At 34.8% G+C, this 7,458-nt stretch overlaps 1 pseudogene; it reads left to right on the forward strand.

Moving 5' to 3' along the window:
- Positions 1–304: 304 nt before the first annotated feature.
- On the forward strand, positions 305–1,756 carry LOC102955451 (annotated as a pseudogene).
- The last annotated feature ends 5,702 nt before the right edge of the window (positions 1,757–7,458 follow it).

A 7,458-nucleotide genomic window follows, 5' to 3' on the forward strand; every position in this document is an offset into this window, starting at 1 on the left:
TCCTATAGCACTTAAATGGTGTGTTTGAGCCATAGGTCAAATCATTTTCATTCTGCTTCCTATGCCCTTTTAGTACCTTGCCCATTCCATAGGATGTTTGTTTGTTTGTTTGTTTGTTTGTTTGTTTGTTTTTAACCAGGAAAAACCCAAGGAATTTTGAAGATTCCAGAGATAACTGCGTCTGACATTGCTCCCCAAGGGGTCACATAGTAGTTGTAATAAAACTGTTTTGCCTCTCAAATGATCGTTTAGATCTTCTTTAAATGTCCAGCATTTGTGCCCATGAGAAAGCCTACCATGTGCCATGTCACTTTATCTCCAGGTAAATCATTTCAGATTGGAGAAGAGTAGCACTTGGTTTTTCAGCCTTGCACTGCCCCAAGGTTGACTCTGCCAACTTTGCCTTTCTTAACAATGTAAAGGCATCACTTAATGGTGTTGTGATTTCTCTTACCTTAGAGAGTGACTAGCTCTAGTCTGACTTTCTGTTGTATAGGATTTTGCTAAACACAATACAAAACAGCCAATATGCGCCAATATTCTGAATCTTTTCTTAATTCATCTTAGCGCTATAGTCTGATGAGTCTACTATTCAAAAAAAGAAAGGTACCTCCTCCAGAGACCGTGTCCATAGGCATTCCGAGTGGTCCAGTGTTTGACATATCATCGTGGGCTGTCCTACAATACAACCTCTAACAAAACTAGGATGCCCCGAACCCCTGGTAATAGAATCGTTTCCTTTATACCAAAAAGGTTAGGAAAGCACCAAAAATCTGCATGTGGCGTGAGCCCAGGCCGACTTTGAGGAGTTTATGCTATGAAACCTACAGTTCTTATGAGATTGTCTAAAACAAACCACACGTCAGCAGGGCCCATAGTTGTTCCATGTGTGCTAAATGTGTTGGTGACAGGATCAAGCACGCTTTCCTTATCAAGGAACAGTAAATCATAGTGAAAGTGTTGAAGGTAAAAGAACAAAGTCAGAAAGCTAAAAAAAAAAAAAAAAAGGAACTTCTTCTGAGTAATAAAAAAATCAAAAGGTAAAAATAAAAGGAAGGTGAAAGTTTGACCAAATCATCTACCAATGCATTACAAGGGTCACTAGGTTTCCACGCTGAAATTTCCAATTGATATTTGTTAGTCCTCATTATTTACCTCCCAGACTCTCTGTTCATCAGTTCCACATTTATGCAGCATTATAGCTTTAGGTACCAAATTCTGTATCACTTAGGGAACAGAAAACACAAATATTACCAGTTTAAATTATTTTTCTGTCATATAGCACTTTTTGAAAAATTGGCAGTTCAGACCCAGTTCTGGAGAAAGGAGGATCACAGCTGTCCTGACACCCCCATAGTCCTTCGGGGACCAAGGCATCTTCTATCTTTTCCCTCTGCCATGATTAGCATGACGTTCTAATTTCAGAGTCACAAGAAATCATCTATAATTCTGTCTATAATACCCACATTCCAAGTAGAAGAAAGGAGGTCAGTAAACAGGCTGTTTGTTTTCCATTTAAGGAATTTCCAGAAGTCTCAGTACCCTTTACCTACATCTATATGACTACTTTCAGCTGAAAGGGAAGCAGAGACCTGTAATAATTTAGCTGGGCTGCCTAGAATAAAGTAGAATTTCTGCTCTTCTGATATTTACTAAAGATTTAACTCCTTATCAGGGTTGTTTTTCTGTTATTGATTGACCCTCACAGATGTCTACTGTGTTTGAAGAACAGCTTAAGTGTCATCATAGTGGTTGAAGAGGAACAGTTCATCCTTTTGGTAACCTTGAGTCTTTTGCTCACCTCTATCTACGTCCCTCATACACCTGGCCAAAGAGCTTCCCATAGATGTTTGCTATAGAAGTGTTCTATGCTCCAGTTGCTGTCAAAGTTCTGGAGTTTGCCTTCAAGTGACTTAGCACCATCTTGGTTCTTTCTGAAGCTTGACTGTCTCTTCATTTAGTTCCTAGTAAATCAGTTCAACCTGCCACCATCTGTAGGAGCACATGGCAGGCGTATGCAGGAATAGGTGTATCCTTTCGAAGTGATGTGAAAGCTGAGAAATAGAAACTCTGGCCTCTTCTTATCTAAAAATGTGTTGCTGTATTTTTGAATGTCCTGCAGTTAAACTGCTGTTTTTGACTTAGGAACAATCTCCTGTCAAAGGAGAAAATGCATAGCAGTATACAACATCCATTAGTTCATGAATTCCTTCTTGCATCCTATAGGAGCTTTTCTTCACTGAATACTCACCTTCCTTTGTTTCAGCCTCAAGGACAACAGCAAAAGGATTTGTTATACTTTTCTTTTCCCTGTACCCTCGTTCTATCTAACTTCTGGAAATAAAGGTGTTATCTACTTTTCCTTCCTGTTAATTGGGAACTTGTCAACAACGTATTTGAATTATTTTTCACTGTACTTGCAATTGACTTCTCCTATGTAACAAGTCACATAGCTTAAACTTAGTGAAAGAAGGATAGCAAATAGATTTATTTTATGGAGAAAAAAATGCATCTGTTCAACTAATATTTTGTAATATCTCGTATTAGTGACCCTCAGTCTTTGCAAGTTGTCCTGTATACATAGACATTCATTCATCTCCAAAGTCACCATTCTGTCAGATCTGGTAAGAAGAAATGATATAAGTTCAGACTGCTCAGATCCTCATTCAATCTTATAAATTTTGCTGACTCAGGAGTCCACACAATGCCAGTGTATTTTTTCAGCCTGATTTGTTGCATGCAATAGGGAAGAGTAAACTTTGTTTTCAATGTCTACTGCTTCTTCAAGGGACAATGAATGAGTGAAATTTTGGACAATGGATGGAAGGAAGCAATAGAAAGGTGATTACTTTCTGAGTGGCAAATGGTTCTTTTATATAACATCTGAAAAGACATATCTTTTGCTATACCAAACAATATGAACCTTTCCGTCTATTTCCTGTCAACTAATGGCAATTTCTTCTTATTCTAAGAGAAAATGTAATCTCCTGGCTTTCAGTTCAGTCATTCCTTATATGGACCAACAGTGAATGACAATTTTTCTAAATTGCTTCTCTAGTGAGTTCTTGTTTTGGTCTCAGTCATCAAAGGAGTAGGTCAGGGTGGAAATTGTATTAAACTAATACACATCACTCTTTTATTAGCTTTTCAGCTTAAAATCTTATCCTTACGTAATAGTTAATGCTTAGAAAGCATTTGTAACGAGAAGATACTGTTCTTTTCGCCTTATTTGTATTTATCCCATGTAATACTTACAAGAACCCTGGTAATATCCTTATCTTCTAGAGTGTAAGACTGAGAACAGTGAGGTTAAGTAACTTGTTTAAGGCCTCATGGTTAGAAAGTGATAACTAACCATCTAACCAGGATTCAATCTAAGCAGCCTGGCCCAGAATCAGTGCCTTAAACAAAATACTATACTGGCATTCTCAGGTTGATTACTGAATCTGATAAATTATATTGCCTACTCAAATAAAGTTTCTGAATCTGAAAATTGGCATATAAGACCCTAGAAGGATGCGTTTGTAAGTAAGTTCTACTCTAGAATGGGAAGAATAACTTTGGGTGGTTTACTTCAAACAACAAACCTCTGTATTTCCATGCACCACTGGATTTTTCTTTAAAAATACAGGGGCGCCTGGGTGGCTCAGTTGGTTAAACGTCCTACTTCAGCTCAGGTCACGATCTCGCGGTCCGTGAGTTCGAGCCCCGCCCTGGTGCCTGCTCCCGATTCTGTGTCTCCCTCTCTCTCTGCCCCTCCTCCGTTCATGCTCTGTCTCCCTCTGTCTCCAAAATAAATAAAAAACGTTAAAAAAAATTTTAAAAAAGTAAATAAAAATACATTACAGGGATAGGTTCAGAAAACCTGGAAATGTATTTATCAGTCCTGACAACATCACGGTGATAGTTGGCCTGTGAGCAGATTCTAGGAAGTGATATAACTAAAATCAATATTCCACCATATGACATCACCCCACTGTCCTCTAGCCCTTGCAAGGGGTGACAGTATTAGGTGACAGTATTAGGTGAAGATGTAGAATTGGAAATCTCACATATGGAAATATAAATTGGTACAACCATTCGGTCAAAGTAGCTGAATGTAAAATCTATAATTCATTTTATTATCTCAGATGTGTAATCAACAAAATTTGTTTGGTTTTGTTCATATCTTGACCAAAATACAAAAATTTATAATGTTTATTTTTTAGAACATCCTTCTGTCTAGAGTATCCAAATGTCTACAATGTAAGATAAAGAAAAAATAAATGCGGTTTTATCATACAATGGAATTCTATATAGCAAAGACAGTTATGACAGTGTGGATGAATCTTACAAAAATATATTGAGTGAAATAAACCACATATTATATATATATATGTTTATATATATATATATATATATATTGTTTTTTTCTATGATTCCACTTAAATGAAGGAAATAAGTATCATTTGTAGTGTTAGAAGTCAGGATAGTGTGACTCTTAAGGGGAAAAGACTTTGATAATGACTACAATGGACGTGAGTAATGATTCATGGGGTATTAATAGTGTTCTGTTTTATGATCTTGCATATATGCTGGATTCATATATATATTCATATATATTTATATATATAAATCATACATATATTCATATATATAAATTATACATATAATTTATTGCTTTAGGAGGTATTTGGTCTCTCATACCAGTATTTTGATAAGCAGAAGTTTCCAAATGACCAAATTTGCCAAACTTTTCTTTATGGTAAGCATCTTTGTCCTCTGTTTAGAGAAGTTTTGCTTATTCCATGGTCTCCTGACCATGTATATTCTCATATATATTCCTCTACAAGATTTTTAAAATACCTTCTACATTACAATCTGTAATACTTCTGAGCGTATGCATGCATATGTGCATAGATATGACAGAGGTCAAAATGTATTTTTAACAAGTGTCACTTTTGTCATAAGTCAGGGGTGGATCTGCTTCTGTACATATTTTGTTTTACTTTGTGTCAATACCACACTATCATTTTAACACAAGGCTAAAAAGTTGTGACTATTTGGTGTAATAATTCCTTCAGCTATACTCCTCTCCAAGTTTAACTTGTCTTTTCTTGGCCCTTTAAAGAAGTTTAAAATCTTTAAAATTTTGGGGCGCCTGGGTGGCTCAGTTGGTTAAGCGTTCAACTTCAGCTCAGGTCATGATCTCAGTTTGTGGGATCGAGCACCGCATCGGGCTCTGTGCTGGCAGCTCAGAGCTCAGAGCCTGGAGGCTGCTTCTGCTTCTGTGTTTCCCTCTCTCTCTGCCCCTCCTGCTCACGCTGTCTCTCTCTGTCTCTCAAAAATAAATAAATGTCAAAAAAAAAAATTTTAAATCTTTAAAATTTTATTGTAAATTTTCATTTTTAGACCTTGAATAAATTTTGATTGTTGGATTGACTCTATATTTTGGAAAATCAAAATCCAGAAAATATTGTATTTAGTTCTTCTTTCATTTGTCTTAGTAATGTTTTATACATAGCAGTGTTGAGATCTTATACAATTTTAGATTTATTCCTAAGAATTTATTATATGTAATGATATTTTGAATAATATTTAAACCCTGATTTTCATATTGTTTGTTCCTGGTTTACAGAAATTCTATTGATTTTGTATACTGAATTTGTATCCAATATTTATGTCTTTTACATATATTTCTTACATGAATACAGTGATGAGGATCTCTACTACACTATTGATAAATGTAGGAATTTTTGTCTCATTCTCAAACTCAAAGAAAATATTTACTATTTCATCATTGCACATGATGTTTGCCATTTATTGGTATAAATTATTTAACAGATTAAAGAATTATCTTCTATGTTTGGCTCACTAAATACATTTTTAAAATCATGCATAGAGTTTGAATTTTGTCAAAAGCCTGATTTGCAACTATGATGAAAATCATATGGGTTTTCTGCTTTTCTGAAATAATACAGTAAAGCATATTGGCTGAGCTTTGAGTAATGAGCTAACCTTGCATTTCTGAAACAACCCTAGTTTGATTATGATTTATTATATTTTTATGTATATCTTGATTTTAGTTAGTTATATCTTTATATGGTTTGTTTGGTTGTTTGGTGTGTGCACACTTGCACAGGCACTTATCGGTTTGACATCCATCTGATTTGTAGTGATGACTCTCTTTCACTTCTCTTTTTCTTAGTTGACCTGGCGAGAGGCTTATTGACCTTCTCAACGATCCAAATTTAGGTTTTATTGATATTTTCTAATTGATTTCTTACATTCAATTGCAATGATTTCTGCTTTAATTCTTATTTCTTTTTTTCTGCCTACTTTGTTTTTAATTTGCTCATCTTTTCTAGTTTTCTAATGTGGAAGCTTAGATTACTAACATTAGGTCTTTCTTCTCCTCTAACATATGGATTCAGTCCTATAAATTTCCCTGTAAGCACTGCTGTCGGTGCATTTCACAAATTTTATTTATTTATATTTCATTTTCATTTAGATCAAAATATTAAACATTTTCTCAAATTTCTTTTTTAACTTGGTTTTTTCAGAAATATGTTGTTTTAATTTCCAAGTACTTAGGGATTTTCCATCTATTTCTCTGATTGATTTCTAGTTTAATTCCACTGTAGCCTATGAATAGACAATGTATCATTTCTATTCTTTTGAGTTTGTTAAGGTGTGTTTTATATCTTAGGACTTTGTCTTATGATATTTGGTCACAGGTAGGCTGGTGTGTAATTTTCTTCTCTTACATCCCTTTTTAGGATTTAATATTCAGGTTATTGGGAATCATAAAATTTGCTAAGAAACTTATTTTTCTACTCTGTGGAACATTACTATTATTTTTTTGTCCCTGTAAATGATTTGGAAAAATTGACTGATAAAACATCTGGGTCTGTTTTCTTTGTGACAGTGATTTATAACAAGATATTCAATATCATTAATGTTCAGATTTTTCTATATTTTCTACAGCCAACTTTGTAGGATTTTTTTAAGTTTATTTATTTATTTTGAGAGAGAGAGAGAGAGAGAGAGAGAGAGAGAGAGAGAGAGAGAGACTGTACTTGTGAATGGGGAAGGGGCAGAGAAAGAAGGAGACAGAGAATCCCAAGCAAGCTCTGTGTTATCAGTGTGGACCTTGACATGAGGTTTGATCCCACTAACTGTGAGATCATGACCTGAGTCAAAATCAAGAGTTGGATGCTTAACTGACTGAGCCACCCTGGCACCCCAAGTTGTAGGATATTTTTAAGGCATTCTTTTTTTTTTATGAAATTTACTTAAAGGATTTATTTTCTTTTGGTAGCTATAAAATCTGTACTGATGTCTCCATTTTTATTTTTGATAAGAGTAAGTATTCTTTCTCTTTCTCTCACATTTCTCTCACTCACTTTACCTAGTCTTTTTAAAGGTTCATCATGTTTTGTTAATCTTTAAAGGATCAGCTTTTAATTTGTAGGTATT

This window comes from Panthera tigris, chromosome B1 (genome assembly GCF_018350195.1).
Source record: "Panthera tigris isolate Pti1 chromosome B1, P.tigris_Pti1_mat1.1, whole genome shotgun sequence".
Lineage (NCBI taxonomy): Eukaryota > Metazoa > Chordata > Mammalia > Carnivora > Felidae > Panthera > Panthera tigris.